Source organism: Anabrus simplex, chromosome 2 (assembly GCF_040414725.1).
Source record: "Anabrus simplex isolate iqAnaSimp1 chromosome 2, ASM4041472v1, whole genome shotgun sequence".
Lineage (NCBI taxonomy): Eukaryota > Metazoa > Arthropoda > Insecta > Orthoptera > Tettigoniidae > Anabrus > Anabrus simplex.
The window spans coordinates 608,709,637-608,725,052 of NC_090266.1; the positions used below are offsets into that span (position 1 = coordinate 608,709,637).

The 15,416-nt window shown below is 37.5% G+C and overlaps 1 protein-coding gene across 1 annotated transcript in view; it reads left to right on the forward strand.

Moving 5' to 3' along the window:
* The first annotated feature begins 2,900 nt into the window (after positions 1 to 2,900).
* Cbs (Cystathionine beta-synthase) overlaps positions 2,901 to 15,416 on the forward strand; it is a 149,061-nt gene continuing 136,545 nt past the window's right edge. The window contains exon 1 of the mRNA XM_067140996.2: positions 2,901 to 3,049. The gene's annotated coding sequence lies outside the window, so the exon portion shown is untranslated. The remainder of the gene's footprint in view (positions 3,050 to 15,416) is intronic.

The following is a 15,416-nucleotide window of genomic DNA, read 5'->3' on the forward strand; positions in this document are numbered from 1 at the left end:
TTTTAATCATAATTGGTTAATTCCGCTGGCACTGGGGCTGGGTGTATGTGTCGTCTTCATTATCATTTCATCCTCATCACGACGCGCGGGTCGCCTACGGGCGTCAAATCAAAAGACCTGCATCTGGCGAGCCGAACTTGTCATTGGGCACTCCCGGCACTAAAAGCCATACGCCATTTCATTTTTTTTAAACCTTTTTCCTAAAGATCCGAATTTACGGGAGAAATGCAGGCTTGCTATTTCTGGACAAGGCAGCAGAAAAGAATCTCTTCCGGCTCCTAATGATAACTCCAGAATATGTAGCTTGCACTTTTTCGAGTCAGATTACGGTGTACGTATTGTGAGGGGAATTCTGCCTCCCCGACAAAGTGCCGATGCAAATTCTTCTTCTTAAAAATGTATTAATATTTACAACGCGGGCGTTAGGATATCTAGGAAAATGTAAACTTGTCCGAAAGCTGAAATTCCTTACCGCTCTAAAGTTTAAAGAGACGTTTCAGTGCCACGACTGTGATCAAGCACACATCACATACGTTATACCAAATACAGTAGAGACAATACACGACACTGAGCGAGATATCGAGGGACAGCTATTGGAGCTCACTCTAGCGGATAGACCTAACGGTACTGATTCTGTCATAAGAGCACGTGTATTTTTGTGTGAAGTTTTTGGTGTTATTTATGCGTTTTCAGTGCGTTGACATAATTAAATAGTAGCGTGTGTCATTCCTTGATATCTCCTCTCAACATGAGGGGAAAGGTATGTGCTGTGTTTGGCTGCAGTAATTACGAAGTAGAGAAAAATGCGCGCTCGTTCTTCAGGTTCCTTCGTGACAAGAACATATAAGTAATATTGTGTTTTCATATCTATTCTTCCAGTGACAGAGATTTTTATAGTACTTCATAATCTTCTGACCTGCTCGACCCATGTTTTAACGGGCTTAAAATATAATACGCATATTTTATTGTATAGTGCAGCAGTTAACCTTCAATACCGATGTGTTGTTGTAGGTGTGATCTGTGGATTTTGAAATGTCACAGAAGCGATTTGGATAAAGTGTACAAGAAAGAAGGGACGTAAGGCTTGTATAAGAATTATAAGATCTGTTCAGATCATTTCCAGGCCAGCGACTTTAAAAATCCTCGACTATACAGCCAAGGGTATGTTACATTTTTACTCTAATTGTACGTAAATATTCCTCAAAGCATCACTATCGACAACATTTTCGAACTTTTCTTTCTTTTATCCCTCTTCTCAGATTAAAGCCGGGATTTTATAGATTATCTTTCTGTTAGTAGGCTTCATGTTAAGAGGAAAATTGTCCAGCTATTAAATGTTAATTCATTGCATCATATGTGTAAGGAATGTGCCGATATTTTTATTGACAAATGTCTTAATGTGATGATATATTGTTTTTAAATGAGGAAAAAAGACAAATCCAACCGTAAGAGTTCAGGCAGGAATGCTAAAGCTAAAAAAGTAATGCATAAATGAAAGATCAAGCCATTTCACAGCAGTCCATTTCACACCTTGTTTATATGTCTAATTTCAGTCTTTGAATAATAACCTTTTAAATAATTCTTCATTCATTTATCCAGAATTGCTTTAGCAACTTCGAAGTTAATATCTCAATACCACTGTCTTTCTAGACGTAATTTATTTGTTCATTTCCGTATATACATTTCCATTGATATTTGAATTTAGCGCGATTTGTTCAGGTCAAGTCACTACGAGCACCACCGTCGAACTGTCTCCCATTTTAGCAAGGCGAAATCCGTAAGTGTCGTGTATTGTCTCTACTGTATTTGGTTATACTTACAACTTTTTCAGGCCTGTTTTTGATAATAATGCAAAGAAAGTGACTAATGACTATGATCTATTAAACAAATTCAAGAGCAAGCCTCTGAGCAGAAAAGTGTTAAAATTATAGAAATAGCGAAAAATCGGGTCAGTACTTCCAATTAGACCTATTTCCATATTCTTTACTCCTTTGTGATAAACAAGTGCAAAATGAAAGAACTCTATGAAGTGTAGTGTGTTCTAAGTTGTTTTATATATTTAAATCTCATCCACACCGGACACAATGATAAAAAAAAGGTATTATTTCGCGTTATTGTATGAATCTTCAATATAAGGATATAGACAGCACATGAGAACAATAGAACATAAACGCGATCCAAGCGGCCATTGCGTGAACTACTTCGTTCGCCCAGAAATATGTCGGCTTGTCCAGGCCTTCTATTATAGCGTAGGCAACGGTCCAGTATACAAATAGAAAATCCATGTCCATAAAAATGGACACTAGGACTCAAAGGGTTAATCTGAGAGATTGGTTCCCTTAGAAGCCTTTTCCAAATTATTTGCTGTAGGCACTACGGAGGCGAATCCTTTGTCATAACAACCATATGTGGAGGGTTTAGTGTTTCTCTAGTGGTTGATAGTGACCGTGTGTGGTGTGATGCGTTGTCTGTATTGAGACGAACACAATCGAAATCTCCGAGCCAGATGAGTTAATCAGACGCGCCTAAAGTCCCCAGCTCGACTGAGAATCGAGCCCAGGACCCTCTGCACCGAAGGCCGCTACGCTAACCATTCTGCCCATCAGGCAATGAGCCGGATAGAGGTATTGAAGCAGTGCGCCCTAGTAAGCCTATATCCTCATCGCATTACTCACTACAGGATCAAATTCTGTAGTCAGCAGGTATAAAACTGTTTCCCAAATCATTGCTGTAAGTAGGCTCCGGGTTTCTGAACAGGAATTCAATTCATTTACGTACTCCCTCTACATTTAGGTTCGAAAATAATCACATGAAATGAAGGGGATGCAGTATTACACCATACCTGTAATCTCACGATTACGTAACTGCCAGCGCGCCTTGCGCTGCACAGCACGGTCGCGGCATGGCAAAGTTGTTGTGACGTATATGTCCAGAATCAGCATGACTTAAAAGTTTTTGTTGTTCATAAGCAATCGTGCAAGCTGCCTACATCATCAGTTGTCAGTCTGAGACGACGCATTGAGTTTGACACAGCTTACCAGCTGAACCGGTAAGTTTCTTTGCTGTAATTTCGTTCATAACCTGTCAAGTTGATATATATATATATATATATATATATATATTTTTCTGTACCTTCTACGCTTTGCCTTGGTATTGTGTTTCATGCATATTTTGGCCTATTTTGTTCGTGACAGATTTAAATATTGCTTGTATTTCTTAAAGGAAACTGATGGAGGTTGTTGGTTGAATTTTATAATGGTTGTTTCTGTGTTGCAGCATGATTAAATTTGGCGAATTTTCCGGCTCCAATTATATGATCCACTGCTAGTTAAAGGACTTTCTGATAGTTTATTTGTGTTTTTTTTTGCTAGTTTCTAAAAGTAAATATTAAGTAAAAAGAGTGTGTTTTTTATTGAACGTTTCTTTGCAGGTGTGGTACCGGTACCACATGAGTTATAGGAAATTGTACTTTATTTCTCGTTTGCATTTGTGTGAATTGTGATGGTCAGGTTAAGGATTATTGATTCATCATCACATCATCGTAATCAAATTCGTGAGAGTGCATTTGAAACCGTGTTAAAGTTTAAAAATAGTTACATATTAGTATTTTTATCATCAAGATTTTCAGTTTGTCACTTTTGTCCATGTGGAAAGTTGATCTTTAAATAGAGTTGTACGTAATGGAAACAAACAAACATAAATGAGGAACATTGAAAGAACACAGTGACAGGAGAGTGTGGGAAGGGATGGAAATAGGAAGGAAAAACACAAAAGGACAAGGACAATCTGCACATCTTCAAATAGATGGGCGGTGTTTTCATCAGTCCCAGTTATTCTACATTCATTTCTTCTTGGTTGCCCCCCCCCCCGATAAGCTAATTTCTGCTTCCCTGCTTCCTCGGGAGGACAGGCTTCAACACTCACCGTGGGACCATCTTGACAGATCTGCAATTTTAATTTAGGAAGTTTAGGATAAGAAGAAAGCCAGTTAAAAACAGGAAAAATGAAAAAAAAAAACTTTAGGATGAATCCAGATATAGAATAGAGTTGATAATGTTTAGATTATAAAACATCATTCCTATAGTCAACATTGTCATTGATAACTCCTGCGAGAGTTCCATTGAGAGATCATGAGTAAAGTATCTTTTCTCCATTGCTTTCTAGGGATGATCGATTCATGTAGGCCTATATTTTTCCTTCTGATGAGAAAGTTTCCATATCGAGGCCAATCTTTATGTTGCCTACTAGGTACTGATTGATGGGTTTTATAGTGTATACTGACATGTTTCATGTGTATCTCCAACTGTAATCCTAGAGATGCAGACTTGATTGCTATATTGGGAACGACTATCAGAGAGCCTAGAAATACGTGCGCTGTTGTCCTCTAAATGCATTTTCAGATAAACATAAGAAGTATGGGATGTCTATAAACTTGCCATTAATAGTACTGGAGCATCAGAAGTGTAGTATATTCCAGGGAAGATATAGGTACACTACAATGACTCACTGTAACTTACTTCATGCGAATGATACTTAGTTGCACTGTGTCATCATTCATATCAGCAGGTGATTAAACTCTTCTCTGTGCACTCCCCCAACTCGTGCTAACTTTGACGGTATTTGCAGTTGTAAGCTGCAACCTGTTCAATTCCCCACTCCCAAGTTTCACCTGCCAGACTTCACATACAGTAGCTAGTGCTAGGAAGCATCACAAGATGTTCTTACTTCCTACTACAGAGCTCGATGTATTTTGGTGAGGTTTTGCGATAGCCTTAGGAGAGGTAGCCATGTGACTTTGTCTTTGGTTTCTCACTCATGCAACCACAGTTGGAAATTGGCCATTGTATGTGGGTTTTAAAAAATGAAGAGTTGCATCCATGTTGTTCATATTCCACATAAAACTTTAGATCTTGTACTGTGGACAATATAAACAATTGTTGTTTTTTCTTGCTTTTTTTTTTTTTTTTTTTTTTACAATTTGCTTTACGTCACACAGGCACAGGTCTTGTGGCGACGATGGGATGGGAAAAGGCTTGGAGTGAGGAGGAAGTGGCCGTGGCCTTAATTAAGGTACAGTCCCAGCATTTGCCTGGTGTGAAAATGGGAAACCATGGAAAACCATCTTCAGGGCTGCCGACAGTGGCGTTCAAAACTACTGTCTTCCGAATGCAAGCTCACAGCTGCGTGCCCCTAACTGCATGGCCAACTCACTTGGTATAATAAACATTTGTGTTAAACTTCAGACCTAATTTAAAACTAAATGACCCGTGCTGCTCCGCAGCATTCATTATGAATAGGTGAAATAATCTTTGTATGAAATTGCTCCATGTGTTCTTGAATGTTTATTTTTAGGATATATAGCACCTGTTAATTTTGGGTCATGTGAATTTTTGTAGATTTCTTTACTGTGAGGTTGATTGATATTTTAGAACTATTTTGTCGTTTTAGAGTTATTGCTGTGTGTTTTAGATTATTATGTTTGATGTGGAAGTTTGTCCTTGTCCTCTCAAACAATTGATAAAAATGAGTGATAATTGTATGTATTTATGCGTCGCGCTATAGACATGATGTGCACTATTCAGACAATTCCGACTGCCATTGGGATCGTCGCCAATTAGCCTAGCGAACACGAGAATTGTGGTTTCAACACTAATGTATATAATATTTCCACCACGGATCAAGATGATATTCATTACTTGTAATAATTCAGCACTAATCTCGGTCATTTTTGACATTTTTTTAACCCTTCCGACTTCCATGCTGATGGAGGCTGAACTCATCTCAGCAATCCTGAAATGTATGGATCCAACACTAATGTTTTTCGATGGTTTTTACATGTCACTCCTTCTCAACCCCCAACTGTAGGGGTGCTGGGGATATATTTTTTCACTATTTGCTTTTGTTGCACCGACACTGATTGGTCTTATGGTGACGATGGGATGGGACGGGCCTAGGAATGGGAAGGAAGCGGCCGTGGCCTTAAGGTATAGCCCCAGCATTTGCCTGATGTGAAAATAGGAAACCACGGAAAACCATCTTCAGGGCTGCCGATAGTGGGGTTCGAACCCACTATCTCCCGAATGCAAGCTCACAGCTGCGCGCCTCTAACCGCACGGCCAACTCGCCCGGTGGGGATATCTTATACCACTGTATTTTTCTCCATATCATATGTGTACCAGGTTTGGTTGAGAGCTATGCTGGAGAAAAAAACACACACACAATATCTCGGTCATTTTGGACATTTTCTCCTTCACCCCTTTTCATTCCCAATGCAGGAGACTAAAACAGCATCCAGAGTGTCACTGTTCATCTTGGCTATCCCGTAAAATATGGATTCGACACTAATATTGGTCATTTTCAATGAATTTTTTCATATCGCACCTTCTCAACACTCAACCGTAGGGTGACTTACCCCCATAGTATTTTTCTCCAGATAGTAAGTCATATGTGTACCAAGTTTGGTTGAAATTGTTGGTTTGCCTATAGATGCCTGTCATTTATAATCATTTAGCTTCGCTGATATCATGTCATAAAGATGTTGCTCTCTAATTCTGTGAAACCTGCTAGGTACAGAACATATTGTGGGTTAGGGCAGTCCTTTGCCAGCAATTACTGGAGTGGTCATTTAGTGATTTAATTTTAGGATTACTCAAAGTTGGCTGAAATTAGAGACCTATTAACACCTGGTGGGAAATTCCAGAGAGAATTCCGGTCTGGTATAACGCCCAGGTGGACTGGACAACGCTGTTTTTAGTAAACTTTTCTTAATATACCAGTATAGATAATAATTATTAACATATTACTAAATTATTTTACACATTTTCTAACCCCATGTGGAGGGATGTGTTCACTTTTGCATGCTCCTGTAGTGGTTAGTAGTGTGGTGAATTGTGTGTAAATAATAATTTTTAAAAATAACCTGTGTTATCACTGTCCAGAGACATAAGACTTTCATATTCACATAAGTTTTTTGAGGGGAAGGCAGTAAGACTAATCGTCAATAATCATCTGCAGTTTCCAGCTGTTGGCTGGGTTTGCTTTAATCGTCAATAATAAAATCCTTATAATTATCCCTGTCAGCAGCAATTTTTGCAACATTGTACAAACATAGCTAATGATGACATTCTTCGTTTTGATATAAACAGTAAGTAACGGCTCTAAGTAATTAATTTCCATAATCTAGTATAGGTGCAGTCCTTTGGGTTTCCATGACAGTAAATTAGGTGGTCAATGTTTGTGGCAAAGAAGTGAGAGGGAAAAGACTTGTAAGAAGGCCAAAATGTGAAATGGGAAGATGTAGAGGAACAGAAACTCTACTCTGACAGAAAGAAATGACGAGTGCTTGTACACCACATCTGGGAAACTGGAATTAGAAAATGATGATGAATGTTTGTGTAGTCAAGGTGAAATACTCTTGACAAACCACGAGTACACGAATGAACTCTCAGATTTGTAGATCACGACGAGGAGCTGTCATACCAGACGGTGCATGTGTGTGTGCCCTGTAGAATTTCTGTGATGTACATGGCCGGAGTGGACTAGCAGATGGCCTTGAAGTACTGGCGAGCGCTTTGGCCAATCAGAGTGCTACATTGTTCTTTAATGATTTAAAGATAAATGGCAAAAATTTTTGTGCTTTTAAAGACATACTGCAAATCTACAGGCCAAGAGCTTTCATCAGAATGCTTTACGATGTCAATCGGTTCAGCTGTTCTCTCACTGTCTGTGCTGAGCTGATACTGTTTCTTCTTCAAGGTGTTTATGAAAGTCCAGGGCAGACCAGAAGGGCGGGAGGAGGGTGAGGAGAAGATGGTCATTTTCCACGTTGGTTCCAATAATATAAGGCAAGGAGGAATAGGTACTAACATAGGTGGGGATGCGTGGAATCTGGTTACGGCTGCATGGAAGAAGTTTAAGGAAGCAGAGATTGTTATCAGTAGGATTGTGTAGGAGAGATACTGACTGGAGGGTGATTGGGGATTTAAGTGTGACTATGGGATGGGTATGTGGGGAAATTGGGAACGAGATTTGTAGATCCTAATGGGTGGGTAGGAGATAGGGATATATGCTCAGATGGCCTTCACTTTAACTGCAGTGGTACATATAAGATAGGGAGTTTGTTTAGAAAGTTATAAAGAGGTACATTCAGGGAAACGGGGTGGACTAGGGAGTGGTGATGACAGTATAGGTAGCATGAATTAAAGTAAGGAAGACAAAATTGTTGCTGTTAAACTGTAGAAGTATTGTAAAAAAGAAAAAGGAAAAGAATTAATTTGATGGATATACATTTATCAGATATATATTGTCGTAGGCATTTAATCACAGTAGAGAAATGATGATATAGATGTCAAAATTTTCTCGTGGAACTGGACTATTTAACATAGAGACAGGCTAGGAACGATAGGAGGGGGAGTATTCATACTGGTGAAAGAAGAATTTGTAGGCTACGTAAAAGTTATGAATGAGAAGCGTGAAATTCTTGCTATAAGACTAGTCTCAAAGATAATAGGCAGCTTCATGATTTTGGGGTGTACAGACCTGGCAAAGCTGGCGCAGATGCTGATGTAGAATTATTTGATAAGGTAATCAGCTATGTGGGTACGACCCAGAAAGTAATGTTATTGAAGTGGGTGATCTGAACTTAAGAAAAATGTTAACTGGGAAGGGAATGCAAATGACAGAAAGCGTGACAAACAAATGGTGAATAAGTTAATTATGTGAAGGACAATTGAATCAGAAAGTGATGGAACCAACTATAGGGGGAAATATTTTAGACATGGTGCGGATAAAACCAGGTGAACTGTATAGAGAAACTGAAGTGATAGATGGTATAAGTGATCAAAAAGCTGTCTTTAACATAGTTAATAATGAATGTAATAGAAAGGAATGTCATAGAAGTAGGAGTATTAGGCAAAACAATAGGGTTGATTGGAAACATGGGGAAATTTTTAATAAAGCAATTATGGTCAATGGAAAATGGTAAATTAAAACTGCCTATGGGATGGTTTAAAGCAATTTTTGAGTGTGAAAAACAGGTAGGTACCTTTAAAAGTGCTTATTATTTGTAGGGACCCATCATATTATAACTGGGAAATACAGACATTAAGGAGGAGGTGCATATTAGAAATAAATAGAGTTAGGAATGGTTGTGAGAATAAGGAGAGATTGAAGGAGCTTACGAGGAAATTAAATTTAGCAAAAAAGTCATTTAAGGATAACATAATGGCAAGCATAATTGGCTACGATATGAATTTATGGGGGCAGTGGAAAAATATGTATATATACTTAAAGACAGAAACAGGTTCCAGAAAGGATATTCCAGAGATCATTAATGAACTTGGGAGTTTATATGTTTATATGTGATGACTTACAGAAGGCAGAAGTATTTAGTCAGCAGTGTGTAAAGGTAGTTGGATATAAGGATAATGTCCAGATAGATGGGGCGACTAATACTGGTGAATTACTGAAATTTACCTATGATAATAAACACTTGCAAAAAGATACAAAAGTTGAAAGCTAGAAAGGCAGCTGGTATTGATAAGATTTCTGGGGATATATTGAAGGCTGTGGGTTGGGATATAGTGAAAAATATGAAATACTCATTTGAGTACTATTTATGTAACGGAGTGATACCAAATGAATGAAAAGTTGCATTAGTAACCCTAGTGTATAAGGGAAAGGGTGACGAACATAAGGTGGATAACTACTGGCCAGTCAGCTTGACATGTGTTGTTTGTAAGCTCTGGGAAATCATTCTTTCCAATTAGACACATTTGCAAAATTACTAACTGGTTCGATAGAAGACAGTTCCAGTTTATGAAATGTTATTCCAGTGAAGCTCAATTTGTAGGATTCCAGCAAGATATAGCAGATATTTTAGATCAGGAGGTCAAAGGGACTGTATCGCTGTTGACCTGTCCAAGGCTTTTGATAGGGTAGATCATGGTAGATTACTGATGAAAATGAGGGCTATTGGAGTAGGCAAAAGAGTGGTAAAATGGGTGGCTAAATTTATAGAAAATAGAAATCGGAGAATTAGAGTAGGTGAGGTGTTTTCTGATCCTGTAATGATTGAGAGAGGGTCCTTCAGAGCCATATTTTTTTTACCTTTCCTTCTATCTATATATATAAAAGAACTTGTCCTAACTGACTGACTGACCGGGCGAGTTGGCCGTGCGCGTAGAGGCGCGCAGCTGTGAGCTTGCATCCGGGAGATAGTAGGTTCGAATCCCACTATCGGCAGCCTTGAAAATGGTTTTCCGTGGTTTCCCATTTTCACACCAGGCAAATGCTGGGGCTGTACCTTAATTAAGGCCACGGCCGCTTCCTTCCAACTCCTAGGCCTTTCCTATCCCATCGTCGCCATAAGACCTATCTGTGTCGGCGCGACGTAAAGCCCCTAGCAAAAAAAAAAACAAAACTAACTGACTGACTGACTAACTGATTCATCATCGCCGAGCCAAAACTACTGGACATAAAGAAATGACATTTTGGAGATACATTCATATTAACATGTAAGTGCTCGCTAAGAGAGGATTTTTGCATATTCCATTGCTAAGGGGCGAAAAGGGGGGTTAAATTATAAAATGAGTGTATCTATATCTCAAAACTTTGAAAGTTTACAGTTGTAAAAATTGGTATTTAGAATCATCTTTAAAAATAAGGAAACATGCATTTTTCTGTTTTCGGAAAATCCCAATAGGAGGGGTGAAAGAGGGTGAAAAATGGGTTGAATATCTTTAGTGAGGATACTTATATCTCAGAAGCTGAAGATATTACGCACCTGGAAAATTGGTATTTGGGATCTCCTTTAAAAATAAAGAAACATGTATTTTTCTTGTTTTTGGAAAATCCAATTAATGGGAGGTGAAAAGGGGGTCAATTTTTTAAATGAGTGTATCTATATCTCAAAACTTTGAAAGTTTACAGATGTAAGAATTGGTATTTAAAATCTCCTTCAAAAAGAAAGAAAAACATATTTTTTATTTTCGGAAAATCCCAATAGGAGGGGTGAAAAAGGGTGAAAAATGGGTTGAATGCCTTTAATGAGGATACTTATATCTCAGAAACTTAAGATATTACAGACCTGAAAATTGGTATTTGGGATTTCCTTTCAAAACAAAGAAACGCATATTTTTTTTGTTTTTGGAAAATCCAATTATGGGGGTGAAAAGGGAATGAATTTTTTAAAATGAATGTATATATATCTCAAAACTTTCAAAGTTTACAGATGTAAAAAATTGGTATTTAGAATCTCCTTTAAAAATAAAGAAAAACATGTTTTTTGTTTTTGGAAAATCCAAATAATGGGGCGTGATAAGTGGGGTGAATTCTTAAAATGAGTATATCTATATCTCAAAACTTTTGAAAGTTTACAGATGTAAAAAAATAGTTTTTAGAATCTCCTTTAAAAATAAAGAAACGCGTATTTTTTTGTTTTCGGAAAATCCCAATAGGACGAGTGAAAAGGGGTGAAAAAGTGGTTGAATGCCTTTAATGAGGATACTTATCTCAGAAACTTAAGATATTACAGACCTGAAAATTGGTGTTTGGGATCTCCTTCAAAAATAAAGATACATGTGTTTTTTTGTTGTAGGAAAATCCAAATAGTGGGTTGAGGGGGGTGAAAAGGAGGTGAATTTTTAAAATGAGTTTATCTATATCTCCAAACTTCAAAAGTTTACAGATGTAAAAATTGATATTTAGAATCTCCCTTAAAAATATAGAAACACGTTTTTTTTTTCTTTCTGAAAATCCCAATAGGAGGGGTGAAAAATGGTGAATAATGAGTTGAATGCCTTTAATGAGGATACTTATATATCTCAGAAACCAAAGATATTACAGACCCGAAAATTGGTATATGGGATCTCCGTTAAAAATAAAGAAACACGTATTTTTTTGTTTTTGAAAAATCCAATTAATGGGAATTAAACAGGAGTGACAAATCGGGGTTAATTTTTAGAAAGACTTACCGTATATCTCAGAAACGTAAAATGTTACAGACGTCAAAATTGGTGTTTGGGATCTCCTGTAAAAGTAAAGAAACGTAGGTCATATGTTTTTGAAAACTCCACTTTAGGGAAACTAAAAAGGGGGGTGAAATTTTAAAATGAGAATTTCTACCGTATATCTAAAAAACTTAACATGATACATAAGTGAAAAATGGTATATTTTATCTCCACTACAAATAATAAGACGTGTATTTTTAGTTTTCGGAAAAACCACCTGGGTGGGGGGTGGGAGGTAAAAGTGACTGAAAATTGGGTTGAATTCTTTTAATTAGGATACTCATATCTCAAAACTGAAGATCTTACCGACGTTAAATTTGGTATTTGGAATCTGCTTTAAAAGTAAAGAAACACATAATCTAGGAAAATCCAATGAAGAGCGGGGGGGGGGGATTTTGAAAGAATTGAAAAATTGAATTAATTGTATGAGGATACTTACATCTAATAAAAAGTAAAATTGTTACAGACGTGAAAATTGGTATTTGGATCTCTTTTAAAAACAAAGAAATATGCGTTTTGGGGGGGGGGAGGACGTCTTGGGGGGCGGGAGTGAGAAGGAGTTGAATTCTTTTCACGAGGACACATATCTCAAAAACTTAAGATGTTAGAGTCGTGATAATTGGTATTTAGAAGATCCTTTACTGTTAAAGAAACAAGTATTTTTTGTCAGAAAATTCACTTGGGGGGGGGGGGGGGCGTGTGAATGGAAGTGAAAAAAGTATGTTTATATGGATACTTATATCTCTAAACTGAAGGCAACAGACGTGAACATTGGCATTTTATCTCCTTTAAACATAAAGAAACACGCCCTCTTCTTTTTTTGGGAGGGGGGGGGGTGGGGTAAATCAGCTTATCGGCGGTGGGGTGAAAAAGGCGAGTGCAATTGATTTTGCTGTTCATAACGTACTTATAAGGAGCCTCCGTGGCTCAGGCGGCAGCGCGCCGGCCTCTCACCGCTGGGTTCCTTTGTTCAGATCTCGGTCACTCCATGTGAGATTTGTGCTGGACAAAGCGTTGGCGGGACAGGTTTTTCTCCGGGTACTCCGGTTTTCCCTGTCATCATTCATTCCAGCAACACTCTCCAGTATCATTTCATTTCATTTGTCATTCATTAATCATTGCCCCAGAGGAGTGCGACAGGCTGCGGCAGTCGGCAAAAATCCTATCCTCGCCGCAAGATGGGTGCTTTATTCATTTCATTCCTGACCCGGTCGAATGACTGATGACTGGAAGCAGACTGTGGATTTTCAGTGTACTTACCCTGATCATAAACCGATCATTTTTAATCTTTCCTGGGTTCGTTTTCAAGAGCCACTTTTCCTTTGGAGAACGTTCTTAGATTACAGTAGATTCTCCTGGCATATAAATTCAAATTTAAACACATTTGAAATAAACGATAGGAATGGGGTTGAATAATAATAATAATAATAATAATAATAATAATAGGCCTAATAATGTTTTGAACCGTCATCAAAATGTGTGGACCGCGCTGGAAACGAGTCCTGGACGGGTAATGACTACGAATGCAGTCCGGCCGCGGGTTCAGTACCGCCAAGGCACCCAAGAAGACACTACGCCGGATCTCCTCAAGGATTTGATCCATATTAAAAATGCTTATAGGAAAAGATAGCAAAGATTTAGGGACCCAACTAACCGGATGGAGTACCTGGACCTAACCCTGGAAGTACGATATCGATTGCTGGAAAGAAAAATTGAAAAATGGGAGGAACTTTGCCGTAATCTCTCAGAGAACGAGTCAGATCGCGAATTTTCGTGAATTCTCTCAGAAAACGAGTCAGATCGCGAATTTCGGCGGATTATATATAAAACGTTAAGTATTCAATTATTAATTACAGTATAATACCGTAGCGAAGCACGGGTATCTTGCTAGTCTATATATATAAAATAACTTGTCCTGACTGACTGACTGATTCATCATCGCCGAGCCAAAACTACTGGACATAAAGGAATGAAATTTTGAGGATATATTCATATTAAGATGTAGGTGCTCGCTAAGAGAGAATTTTTGGATATTCCGTCGCTAAGGGGGTGAAAAGGGGGTGTGAAATTTTAAAATGAGTGTATCTATATCTCAAAACTTTAAAAGTTTACAGATGTAAAAATTGGTATTTTTAATCTTCTTTAAAAATAAGGAAACCCGTATTTTTTTATTTTCAGAAAATCCGAATAGGATGGGTGAAAGAGGGTGAAAAAGGGGTTGAATGCCTTTTAATCAGGATACCTGCACTTATATCTCAGAAACCACAGACATAACAGACCTGAAAATTGGAACTTTTGTTCGCTTTTAAAAATAAAGAAGCACGTATTTTTTTGTTTTTGGAAAATCCAATTAATGGGAGGATGAAAAGGGGGGTGAATTTTTGAAATGAGTGCATCTATATCTCAAAACTTTTAAAGTTTACAGATGTAAAAATTGGTATTTAGAATGTTCATTAAAAATAAAGTAGCACGTATTTTTTGTTTTCGGAAAATTCCAATAGGAGGGGTGAAAAGAGGTGAAAAGGGGGTTGAATGCCTTTAAAGAGAATACTTATATCTCAGAAACTGAAGATATTACAGACCTGAAAATTGGTGGTTGGGATCTCCTTTAAAAATAAATAAACACATATTTTTTGTTTTTGTTTTTGGAAAATACAATTCATGGTGGGGCTGAAAAGGGGGTGAAATTTTAAAATGAGTGTATCTATATCTCAAAACTTTTAAAGCTTATAGATGTAAAAATAGATATTTAGAATCTCCTTTAAAAATGAAGAAACGCATATTTTTTTGTTTTCGGAAAATCCCAATAGGAAGGGTGGAAAAGGGTGAAAAACGGGTTGAATGCCTTTAATGTAGCTACTTAAATTTCAGAACCTGAAGATATTACAGACCTGAAAACTGGTGTTTGGGATCTCCTTTAAAAATAAACACGTATTTTTTGGGTTTCGGAAAATCCAATTAATGGGGGCGGGGTGAAAAGGGGGCGAATTTTAGAAATGTGTGTATGGATATCTCAAAACTTTTAAAGTTTATAGATGTAAAAATTGCTATTTAGAATCTCCTTTAAAAATAAACATGTATTTTTTTGTTTTCAGAAAATCCCAATAGGAAGGGTGGAAAAGGGTGAAAAAAAAAGTTTGAATGCCTTTAATGAGGCTACTTATATTTCAGAACCTGGAGAGATTACGGACCTGAAAATTGGTATTTGGGATCTACTTTAAAACTAAAGAAGCAGGTATTTTTTTCGTTTTTGGAAAATCCAAATAATGGGGGGAAAGGGGGGGTGAATTTTAAAATTAAGTGTGTCTACATCTTAAAACTTTAAAAGTTTACAGATGTAAAAATTGGTATTTAGAATCTCCCTTAAAAATGAAGGAACACATATTTTTTTGTTTTCCGTAAATCCCA